We start from the raw sequence: 12,500 nt of genomic DNA on the forward strand, positions 1-12,500 counted from the left end.
AAAACAGCCAAGTGCTCTAGTTGGTTGTGTGTTTTGTACATCATTGATTCATTGTGTTACTGCACCAGTGCTAGTGTTGGTGTACTAATGATAAAAATATGCCCATATGATATCACTATGCCTTTTTTTCCATACCCTGGTCTTTATGTCCTACCATTCAGGCCAGACTCAAATCTCCCTGTTTCTTACCATAGGGTCACATGACCTCGCCCTCAGGTGTCTGTCAGCAGTGTTACCACGGTGACAGCATTCAAAGAGATAGGGACATGGCTTGAAAGGACAACGTCTGTGTGCCCCTGTCACTGTCCAGAACACAATGAAAAGAGAGAACAGGGGAGCAGAGAAAAAAATGGAGTGAATTAGAATGTCCTCTATTATCTCACCTTTTTCCTCACTCACTCTCTCTCTTTACTAGGTCGCCTTTCCCATTCTGTCTAGTCTTCCCCATTTCCAATCGCATTTCCTTTCTGTCTCTCTCTTGCTCTCCCTCCCTCTCTCTCTTTCTATCTCACTCTCTCCCTCTCTCTCCTCTCTCTCTCTCTCTCTTTCTATCTCACTCTCTCCCTCTCTCTCCTCTCTCTCTCTCTCTTTCTATCTCCCTCTCTCCCTCTCTCTCCTCTCTCTCTCTCTCTTTCTATCTCACTCTCTCCCTCTCTCTCCTCTCTCTCTCTCTCTTTCTATCTCACTCTCTCCCTCTCTCTCCTCTCCCTCTCTCTCTTTCTATCTCACTCTCTCCCTCTCTCTCCTCTCTCTCTCTCTCTTTCTATCTCACTCTCTCCCTCTCTCTCATCTCTCTCTCTCTCTTTCTATCTCACTCTCTCCCTCTCTCCTCTCTCTCTCTCTCTTTCTCTCGCTCTCTCTCTCCTGTGAGTGTAGCCTCTCATCAGTACCCTGTGCAGCTCCAGCTGATGGAGATTAACACTAACAGCCCCTAAATGGGGGCAATAAGGTTTACACTGGCCTGTATGAGGCAGGCCTCTCCCACAGTATTGCTACAAATGAGCCCTCATTGCAATCGTTTTCCTCGCTTTCGCAAGGCGTGAAATGGAGATATACAGAGCCCATTCCGCTCACCGTTAACCCAGACAGCTGGGAAGCGACGGGTCATTGAGCCGTAATTTATATTTCATAACAAGGCAGATTAATTATTGATTTAATTTGGAGTTGCTGTTTTTTTCCTATGACAATAAAAAAAAGCTGGGATTAATGTTTAATCCTGAGCTCATTGAAGTCAATGCACGGCATTAATGCTTACGTTTCATACCTCTAATCTGACAAGGTAGTTGGACACACTCACACACACACACACACACACACACATACATACTGTACACACACAGCACTGACATGGGTCTAAGTATTGCATTATTACACCTTAAGAGAAGGTGTTACCAAGGTTCTACAGCCCATGATTAACCACAGCATGTTAACATAATCTTGAATATGAATGAAGTTTTGCAACTGTGAACCAGACATTTATAAGTCATCTTGTATGTTTTTTAATTACGCAAACCAATGGAAATGGTTGCTTCATACAGGGTTCCTACGCAGTATGGAAAACCTGGAAAAGTATGGAATTTGATTTTAGTAATTTCCAGGTCTGGATAAGTATGAAAAAAAGAAATAAAGGTATGGAGAAATATTTGTGTTTCCAAACTATTGCATTTGCAGTACTAATCACTTCACCCGGGTCATAATGAACCATTCCTACTGTTGTGTAGCTTAACTGTCAGCCCCCATCGTCAAGATACAACTATGATACAACTAAGATATGCCTACAACTAAAAATGAACCAGCTAAATGGACGAATATTAAGTGTCATTTTTTTGTTCACTTCAGTTGTCCATACCTTTGTTTTCACCGAGTTATCCCGAACCAGATGTGGCTGCAATGTCGAGAATATGGTCAGAAAAATCTACCGAGAAGTTTGAAAATTTGAGTATGGAAAAAGTATAGAATTTTGAAATGGAAAATGTGCAGGAACCCTGTTCATAGTGAGCTTGTCAGGAGTTTTCAGAATGTGAAAGATATGCCATCTTCGTGGAAAGCTGTTAGGTATTGCAAATGCCAGGTTTCAAAACAGATCTTAAGATTTGATAAGATCACAGTGCTTTGATATATTGCTGTTCTGTATTACATTGGGATATACTTATCAGTACACTTTACAAGATTACAGATTGTTTTAAAAGGATAGATCAGTGATGAAAAGCGCTAAATCAAAGACAGAGGCCGATTAGGCTGTGGAGGTGCTGATTTTGTTGCCCTAGTAGCATATCAACACAACGGTATGTTGAACTGATAACAAACGATGAGTTCTTCACAGCTGGTGTGGAAAATATCGTGCCGTCAACCGAAACCATTTGTCCTCTGCTCTGTTTTTGTTTCTGAACTAGAGACATTGACCATTACCATCCCTTCTCTCTGCCCAGTGAGTCAGCTGAGAGGAGAAGAGGATCCCTCCTTTCCTCTCTCTCTCTCTCTATCTCACTCTGTCTCTCTCATTCTCAGTCTCTCTATCTGTCATCTTGTCCAAACGTCTCATTCCCGCCATCCATCACTCTCTATGCACCGGCTCAAGTTCGCCCTCATTGTTTTCACTGGACGCACGCTCTGAGGAACTGGGCAGGAAAGACGCCACTCATTCACTGCATCTTCTGCCAGACACAACAGTATCCAGTGTGTGTGTGTGTGTGTGTGTGTGTGTGTGTGTGAGACCGCCCCTATGGTCTTATCTCTGTCGGTGCAGGGCATGGCCCTCATTCCCATCAGCTCTTCAGGGTCCAGGGATTAACTCCCCCAGTCTAATCCCATTCCCACCAACACACACACACACACACGCACACACACACACACACACACACATACACACAGACACACACACACACACGCACACACACACACACACACACGCACACACGCACGCACACACACACACACACACACACACACACACACACACACACACACACACACACACACACACATACACACGGATGCATACATGCAATACAATCATATTTACACACATAAGTACATAAACACACATAAACAGACACAGACAGATACACACACACTCACACACGCACATAGCCCAAATATTATGTTGATCTCACTATAATACTCAGGCATTTGCATGCACACACACACACCACCATGGTAACCAAAGCACAGTGGTGTGGTACCGGCGCAGGTGCCCTACTATGATAAGAAGACGGCCTAGACAACATAGAGGAATTAGAGTGTAAAACAGCAGGGGATTCCTCTATTTGTGTGTGTCTGTCTGTGTGTGTATCTGTCTGTGTGTCTGTGTGTGTCTGTGTCTGTGTATTTGCATGTGTTTATGTGTGCGTGTGCTATCTCCAAACATTGGGCTTCCCTCTCGTCATCCCTCAGAGGGACTGAGAGGGGCTCTTCCGACTTCACGCAGGGTTCAGTGCAGGACAGAGGGAGCGAGTGAAAGAGAGAGAGAAAAAATGAAGGAAGAAAGGAGAAAGAGAGGAGATTTGGAGCAGGGATGAGTGGGAGGGGGGCAGCGTATCACTTGTTTTGCCTTTCTGCTCTAATCTTCTTAAGTTCCCTGATTCCTTCACCCACTCTGACAAAGGAATTCCCTCCCTGATCACACATAAACACACACACACACACACACACACACACACACACACACACACACACACACACACATACAAACACACACACATAAACGCACACTCACATAAACATACACGTGCATTGGCACACAAACACTCCTCACGCTTCTAATTCCATCATCTGAGCACAATGCTGTCTGGCTAAGCCTGTAAGAGCACCATGTGCATTGTAAACAGACACACTTTCACTCACTCTACCACCCCCCCTCCCATACACACACACACACACACATACACACACACACATACATACACACACACAAAACAAAAGCCTTTAAGCATTTTCTGTGTCAATAAACCATACTCCTAATACCTACACTTCACCCAATTAGCCCCATTCTTAGTTATTGTAAAGCTGACAGACAGTGTTTGATGGACAGCCATCTCCTCTAAGACCCCCCCCCCCCCCTCTCTCTCTCTCTCTCTCTCTCTCTCTCTCTCTCTCTCTCTCTCCCTCCCTGCTGAAGTGCTCCAGTCTCGGGGCCGAAGGCCCGGGCGGCTCCTCCTGCACAAACACAGTTCCGCTCCACTAGCCCTGGCTGGCTCCGCCGAGCAGCAGGCCCACGGTGCGGCGTGGAGGAACAAGGCCGGGGCTGTGTGAGCGAGCGACGGAGGGAGGGAGGGAGGGAGGGAGCGCGTGGAGCGAGAGCACAGAGAGAGAGAGAGAGAGGGAAGGCAGGAATCCTCTGGCAGTGGCGGCCTCTCATTTCCTCTGTTTAGAGAGGCAGCATAAACTGGAGCCTGCGTGCGGTTTTTCACCGCTAGCATCCGCGTAGCTGCTAGCTCAGGCAGCCAGACACAGCTTCCCCGCTCTTTGTTTCTCTCTCTCTCTCTCTCTCTCTCTCTCTCTCTATTTCTTTCACCGGTGCATGCTGCTTTCTCCTCCTCTCACTCTCTTTCTATTCCCTCCATCTCTTTTCTTCTCTTTATAGTATCTCCTCTTTTTCTATAGGCTGCATCCTCTCTATCCCTCTTTATCTCTCCTCTTGTAAACACTCAACTCAAGGACCTCTTCTCCTCCTCTTAGCTTAAGAGCCTCTCTCACCTTCTGTCTTTCTCTCATCTGTCTCTCTCTCTATCATCCCTCTCTCTCTCTCCCTCTCTCTCTCATGTCAATCCCTCTGTCTCATGTTTACTCTTCAATCCTGCTGTTGCTGTTGAAGGGCCTCTTTTTAAACACACTGTGTTAATATTAGCTTTTAAAGAACAGTTAGGTCAGGTCAAGCTATTGAACTATTTGTTTTGTGATTGGATGATAGGCACTCCAGTGTAGGGGATACCCCAGCACATCCCCACTCTGACTCTTTAATGCTGGTAATCACTCCAACGTGAACGATCCATTAATCACAAGTGAAACAGCAGCACAGCTGTGGGTATATCCTTACCAGCTCCACTGACACTTAATCGTGACATATCGCTTAAACATCCAAGCAGGCAGGGCGCCACAGGACGTGAAGCTTTTTTTTTTAAAAAACACAAAAGAAAATATCATTTTCAAAACATTTCCTTCTCGTGTGGACAGGGCCTCGGAGGATATTGGGCCCATGGGTTCCTTGCTATTTTATCCCTTAAGCAAACTCGACATCCACAACACTGTGAACTTCTGCACTCTGACTGATGTTATCAACAGAGAGAATAGGAGGTGGAGGGTAGTTCCTCTCGAAGTCCTTCTGTTTAAGTGCTCCCTATGCATCTGAATGGCTTCATAATCTGTAGACTAAAGCTGTGTCAGACCATTTAAACCAGGGATGTGTCTATGTTAGTGTGTGTGTGTGTGTGTGTGTGTGCGTGTGCGTGTGTAGTCTACTACACACAATATGCCAGTGGCCTGTGGATTACTTTGCAAAGAGCACAGCATCCTGAGAAAATATATTTATCCAAGTGTGTGTGTGTGAGCGTGCGTGCATGTGTGTGTGTGAGTGTGTGTGCATGTGTGTGTGTGTGTGTGTGTGTGTGTGTGTGTGTGTGTGTGTGTGTGTGTGTGTCCTCACGTGTGTGTTGTTGAGCCCACCACACACAGTGCTGGCACAGTGGGGTATTTGCTTGATTGTGCAGCAGGTCCTGGCTGTTGGAAGGTGGCAGTGTTTCAGCTCTGATAATGAAGCTCTGTTTACACAAAGTGCTGCTTTCTCAAACTCTCTTCTTTTCGCTTTGTCATCCCTCTCTCTCTCCCCCACATGTATTTCACTGGAGTTACAGGAGAGCTCAGTGGGTGAGCCAATCATCTAGTCTTTTGAATAGTGTGTAGTGTTTTTGTCCACGCCAGTAGTCTCACCCAATCAACTTCTGATTGTGTTACAACTGGAGCAGTCTTAACAAGCTTGTTTTCGGGCGATTATTATTATTATGATTATCGTTGTTGTTGGACACAGGAAGCCATCAAAGAAGGTCTTAGCCATTTTCCTTTTTTGTTATTTTCATGAAACAGGCAGGCTCTGCGTGACTCCCTAGAAAGGTACCATTGTTTGTGCGTGAGAGCATATGTGTTATGTGGTGTGTGCTTTCATGTGTGTGTGTCTTTGTGTGTATCTGTGTGTGTGTGTATGTCTGTTTGTGAGAGTGTACCCCAATTACATGCCTCATGTGTTGCATTGTTTACATCTGGAATATGCCATCGTACCCCCTGTATCACACACTGGCACACAGACACGCAGACGCACACACACACACACACACACACACACACACACACACACAGAGATACTGCCCCTTTTGGCCCCTGTAGGCTTTAAGGGCTGAGTGTTCCTCATGGAGCTTTAAGTGTCCTGCACGCGACAAATCTCTTCTGGACACACACTGACACTGTGATTCATGAGTGGAGTGATCACTGTGTGTGTGTGTGTGTGTGTGTGTGTGTGTGTGTGTGTGTGTGTGTGTGTGTGTGTGTGTGTGTGTGTGTGTGTGTGTGTGTGTGTGTGTGTGTGTGTGTGTGTGTGTGTATGTGTTTTGCCCGTGCCATCTTAGTGCATTTATCCTTGCTTGGCATAGTAGCATCACGCAATCTTTATCTTGACCCCTCACTGAACTCTCACCCAAGGAATCAGGAGATTAACGTAGCATCTAGTAGGACTGGAGACAGTTAAACACACACACACACACACACACACACACACACACACACACACACACACACACACACACACACACACACACACTATGAAGTTGTCTGCACATTTTTTTTCTGCATAATTCAGCTGTGTAAGAAAATCGCTCGCGGCTTAAGGGATCTTACACACCCTCCGCTCTCTCTCACACACACGCATACACGCACTTGCAGACTGAGTTGAGTAGCCATATGAAGGGCAGCATGTGTTAGCTGACCACAAAATAGGTCAGCACAAATGCTGGCTACTTAAGGGCAGCACTTCACACTCCCTGCTGACTCATGGCTTTGATATAGGCTACTTGTGTGTGTGTGTGTGTGTGTGTGTGTGTGTGTGTGTGTGTGTGTGTGTGTGTGTGTGTGTGTGTGTGTGTGTGTGTGTGTGCCTGAGCTAAGTGACATTCAGGTGAAATCCATCACTCTTATGTTTTATGGATGGCTCCCATTGATGTGAGTATATCCTCTTGTGTCACATTCCCATCTTGTGTAGCACGATTGTCCCGTTTGTCTAAGTGTGTTTGTATACAAACAGTTTATTTTCACACACACCTACTTACACAAGCAGCACAAACACGCAGTGGTCTAAAAGCACACAGGCCATATAAACAAGCTGATGGCCTAAAAGCATGCTAATTAGGTATCAGTGAATACATCAGATCTGAGCATGTCATGCAGGCCATAAATGAACACGTGCACACATGCATATACACGCACAGACACCGAGAGAGAGAGAGAGAGAGCGTGCTCAGGTCCATTAATGATAATCTGGGCTGTGTCCAGTCACTGGTAATGCTGCTGTGTAGATGAGATCAGGTTACTGCTCATTTATCCTAGGCCCTCTTAGCAGGGCTGCATGGACTCTATCCCCCTGACTGACAAAAGCTGACTTTAACACACATACACACACGCACAGGCAGGCACACACCCCCCCCCCACACACACACACACACACTCAGCTAGTTTTTTCATTGACACATTAATTCATTAGAATTTACTCGTTTATTGAATAGAGCGTTTGTACGTGCCCCCAGTATAAAGTACTGGGGGAGGGGGGAGGGTCAAGGGGAAGTCATACATGAGTGAACTGCTACTGTCACCATTTATCACTACCATTTACATTGAATGCAACTTCATTAAATCAGGATACACACTCCAGATTGATTTTTAATTAGTTTAAGATGGTGGCATTCTTTAATATGCATCCTCTCTATGGAATCTTTATTGGACACTTGCTCATTGGATTGCCCACGAGGATGAGGATTATAACGCCGTTTAAGAGTCTGACAGTCTAACAGTTGCATTGTGTTTGTCTGCAGTATTAGCCCCTTCCTACTGGGTGTCTGGTTGATATTGCTCTAGCGTGTGTGTGTGTGTGTGTGTGCCAGTGTGAATGTGTGTGCCAGTGTGAATGCCTTTCTCTTGATCCTGCTGTTGGGCAGACAGATAGCCCAAACCCTCTGAGCTGGGACGTGGGTGTATCTGTGAGCCAAGTGTCTCATGGCAACCGTCAACTGGTAGACCCAGAGCCCATATTAAACACACAGCCATCGTCTCGTTGGAGGCTCTTTATAAACACCACTCATACAAAGATGATGGCAAACACGTGCCCAAATATGATTATGTATTTCTCAATTATGCATACACACACGCGCACACACATACACACACACACACACACACACACACACACACACACACACACCAACACACCAACTCATGCTCTCTCTCTCTCTCTCTCTCTCTCTCTCTCTCTTCTCTCTCTCTCTCTCTCTCTCTTGTACTCTGTTGTGTAAAGAGAGGCACACATGGCTAGTTTGATTGGACAGCAGGAGAACATGGCACGCCTCACTGACTCTGTGAGCCCATCACTCCTGGCCCCCGCGTCTACCCCCACCACTACAGCTAAATCACAACTAGCAGTGTGTGTGTGTGTGTGTGTGTGTGTGTGTGTGTGTGTGTGTGTGTGTGTGTGTGTGTGTGTGTGTGTGTGTGTGTGTGTTGAATGTTTCAACTCCCAAAGCAGGGAGTCAATGTACTTGTCTTTTGGTTTGATGCACACATAATGTACAGCTTGCACACACACACACACACACACACACCTCCATACTTTCCTTGTGTTCCTCTTTCTTTGTCTCGCTCTCTCATTCTGTTTTTATCTCCCTGTCTCTCTCTCTCTATCTCACCCACTCTCTTGCTCTCCCTCTTTTATCCCCCACTCCCTTTATCTTCTTCTCTGTATTCTCTCTCTCCATCTCTCTCTATCCCTCTGTGTTTGTGTTCATGCATGTTCAGGTTCAGGTGCCCAGCTGTGACAGTAAGCAGTATGCACTCAGGGGAAGGGCACGGAGATCGCTCCTGTGTTTGCAAACATGGGCCATACTGTACATCACACATGAGATGAGCATTTCACACACGTGCCACCTCTAGCCGCTAAGCCAAAGGCCTGTTAATGATGTATGAATGTGTTGTGTACATGGATAGAGATTATCTCTTTTATCTCTTTGAGTATACGTGTGTGTGTGTGTGTGTGTGTGTGTGTGTGTGTGTGTGTGTGTGTGTGTGTGTGTGTGTGTGTGTGTGTGCGCGTGTGTGCGTGTGTGTGTGCGTGTGTGTGTGCGCGCGCACACACATGTGACTTTACTGAGGGCCCTGAGGTTTCCATTATTTCAGCCTTTGAAGAGGAAAGTAAGTACAGATGTGAATTTTGAATGTGCACTCTCTCTCTATCTGTGTGTGTGTGTGTGTGTGTGTGTGTGTGTGTGTGTGTGTGTGTGTGTGTGTGTGTGTGTGTGTGTTGGAGAAGGTGTATAATAGCAGAGACATTATGGAGGTCTGGATGGTGCTGGGTTAATTGCATGATTGCTTTAATGTGTGTGTTTTTGCCCATCTGAGCTTTTGAGGACGGAAGTATCAGAATGGATCCCCACAGAGACAGCCAGTCAGTGAGACAAGGAGAGAGAGAGAGAGAGAGAATATAGGAATGAGAGGGAGAAAGAGACAGAGAGAGAGAAAGTAGGAAAGCGAGAGGGAGCAAAGGGCTACACCTGAGAGAAGGAGGTATGAATTGTGTGGGGAGGATGAGTGAGAGTGATGGATGGAGTAGAGGAGGGAGAGAGCGCTGAATGTGGAGAAAAATGAGGAGGAGAAATGTGAAAAGAGATAGATGATAAAAGCCAGAGCTGTCTGAGTGTATACGTGTGTATGTGTGTGTGTGTGTGTGTGTGTGTGTGTGTGTGTGTGTGTATGATAGTGATGGTGCTCCATTAATATTTATACCTATTATCCACCGATGCATGAAGAGAAGAGGCAGCAGCCTCACTTACACACACACACTCTCACACACACACACACACACACACACACACACACACACACAGGAGTAATGTAGTGCTATCGATTTCGGCTCTGTCATTGCTCTTATGCAGAGGCAGGCGCTGGTGTGTTGAGGGATGGAGAGGTATCGTCTGAATGTTTAAAACCATCAGGTAGCAAGTGTCTGCTTACTCAGTCAGCATATACAAGCAATCAGAGGGGCAAATGTCTTTCAGCCATCATAAGAGGACATACACACACACACACACACAGAAAAGCACACCCATACACACACACACACACACACACACACACACACACACACACACACACATACACACACACACACACTCATTCATTCATTGTCCACAGTAAGTGAAAATAAATGAAAACTGCAAGTAAATAAAATAAAGAATGGTGACATTGAGTGATTCAGTGGAACGTATCATTTGTTGTTTTGCCTTTGTCCATCACTGCTTCTTGTTGCCATCTGTTTTACTGTGTTGTGAGTTTAATATTGCCAAACATAATAGCATAATTACATAATTCCCTTGTTCTGGTTGTTTTTTTAGTGCTGAAGCCTGTTTAGTTCAACCATCATAATTGTCTGAAAGGGTGCTGCAGCATTTATTAGTCTGACTCATACATACACAAACAGGCACACACACACACTACACACACACGCACATACACGCACACACGCACATATGCACACACACACACACACACACACACACACACACACTCACACATACAGTACACGCACACACACACATACACGCACACACACACATACACGCACACACACACACACACATACACGCGCACGCACACACACACACACACACACACACACACACACACACACACACACACACACACACACACTCACATACGCATACAAACACAAATATAGAGTGGGAGGGAGACTGTTTCAGTTCTCCCTTGCCCATTCGAATGCAGTATTTTCTGATGAGGTTCAAGGCTGGCTTTGCTGCAGTGTGCTGAACACCTGAACGGTCCTCTGACTGGTCACGGGGGCAAAGGTGGCTTTCCAAGACCAGGCAGACTTTTAGTGACCACAGCATGTGTCGTGTCAAGATGAAATAAATAACAGCCCTCGCAACACCCCAATGAATTGCACTCTACTGTGTGTGTGTGTGTGTGTGTGTGTGTGTGTGTGTGTGTGTTTTTCTTCCTGTACAAAAGATGTACAGCCGACTGCTTTTGAGATGTGCGAGGATGAGTGATGTGGCAGTCCTTGACTCCATGTAAAAGTAATATGTCAGGGGTGGAGATGAGCAGCATCCAAAGCCTGTGAAGCATTGTCTAAGTTTATCCATGAAGAGTTTCTCAAAGCCTGTGTGTGTGTGTGTGTGTGTGAGAGAGAGAGAGAGAGAGTTTATTTCTTTGAAAATGTGTTATGAGGGAGCAGTTCCCCCATAGAGTCTGTCACACTCACGTAACCTTGTAGGCCACACACACACACATACAGACACACACGGACACATAAAAGCAAGACACTCCGGCAAACTTAGACAGCTGGTATCGCCATGGTAGGAGGCAAAAGAGGCACAAACAGAACCATAAGCACGTAATGAGGCGGAGATGCAGCGCTTGTGTGTGTGTGTGTGTGTGTATGTGTGTGTGTGTGTGTGGGAGAGAGAGGATGTGTGTCTTCTTCGCTCATATAGCCCTCCAGCTCACCATCTGGAAGCTTCCAGAACGTCCCCCAATAAGCCCTCTCACATGTGACATGAGTGGCGCTAAATCAGTTTAAATAGCACATGTGTTTAACCTACGCAATCCACACAGGAGAGAGAGAGAGGGATGGAAATGGAGTGGGAAGATTATGCAGGAAGCGATCCATAACACACAAACACACACACACACACACACATGCATGCACACACACACACACACACACACACACACACACACACACACACACACACACACAACACGCACAGACACACAGACACACAGACAGACATACACATGGTACAGTAGAGGGTGGTGGTGGTGAGTATTGGCGCCAAATGTTCTGGAGGTCATCATACGTGTGGTGTCACTATCCACTTTAGCACAGCTACACACAGATCAAAACAAATGCACACACACACACACACACACACACACACACACACATACGTACACACACACACCATGGTTGTTTCCCCTTTCATTGCTAAGGGGTCCTGAAAGGCGTTCCTTTCAGAGCAGTGTTGAGATGGACACTCCTCTCTGATGCATGCTTGCCCTACATCCTTTGGAGGATTAAATCTCTTACATGTATGCTCCACCATGTAAACGGTCTTCAAATATGAAGACGGCTTGTACAGCTTCATTCTAAGACATAATATTTGTCAGGTCTCATTTCTCACTCTGTGTGTGTTGTGTGTGTGTGTGTGTGTGTGTGTGTGTGTGTGTGTGTG

The 12,500-nt window shown here is 45.9% G+C and overlaps 1 protein-coding gene across 7 annotated transcripts in view; it reads left to right on the top strand.

Annotated features, from left to right (window-relative positions):
- vav2 (vav 2 guanine nucleotide exchange factor) overlaps positions 1-12,500 on the top strand; it is a 207,563-nt gene that overhangs the window by 125,411 nt on the left and 69,652 nt on the right. The window lies entirely within an intron of this gene.

This window comes from Alosa pseudoharengus, unplaced genomic scaffold (genome assembly GCF_046254945.1).
Source record: "Alosa pseudoharengus isolate Yale_2024_CS ecotype anadromous, Long Island Sound unplaced genomic scaffold, YU_APseudo_1.1 YU_APseudo_1.1_scf_14, whole genome shotgun sequence".
Classification (NCBI taxonomy): Eukaryota; Metazoa; Chordata; class Actinopteri; order Clupeiformes; family Clupeidae; genus Alosa; species Alosa pseudoharengus.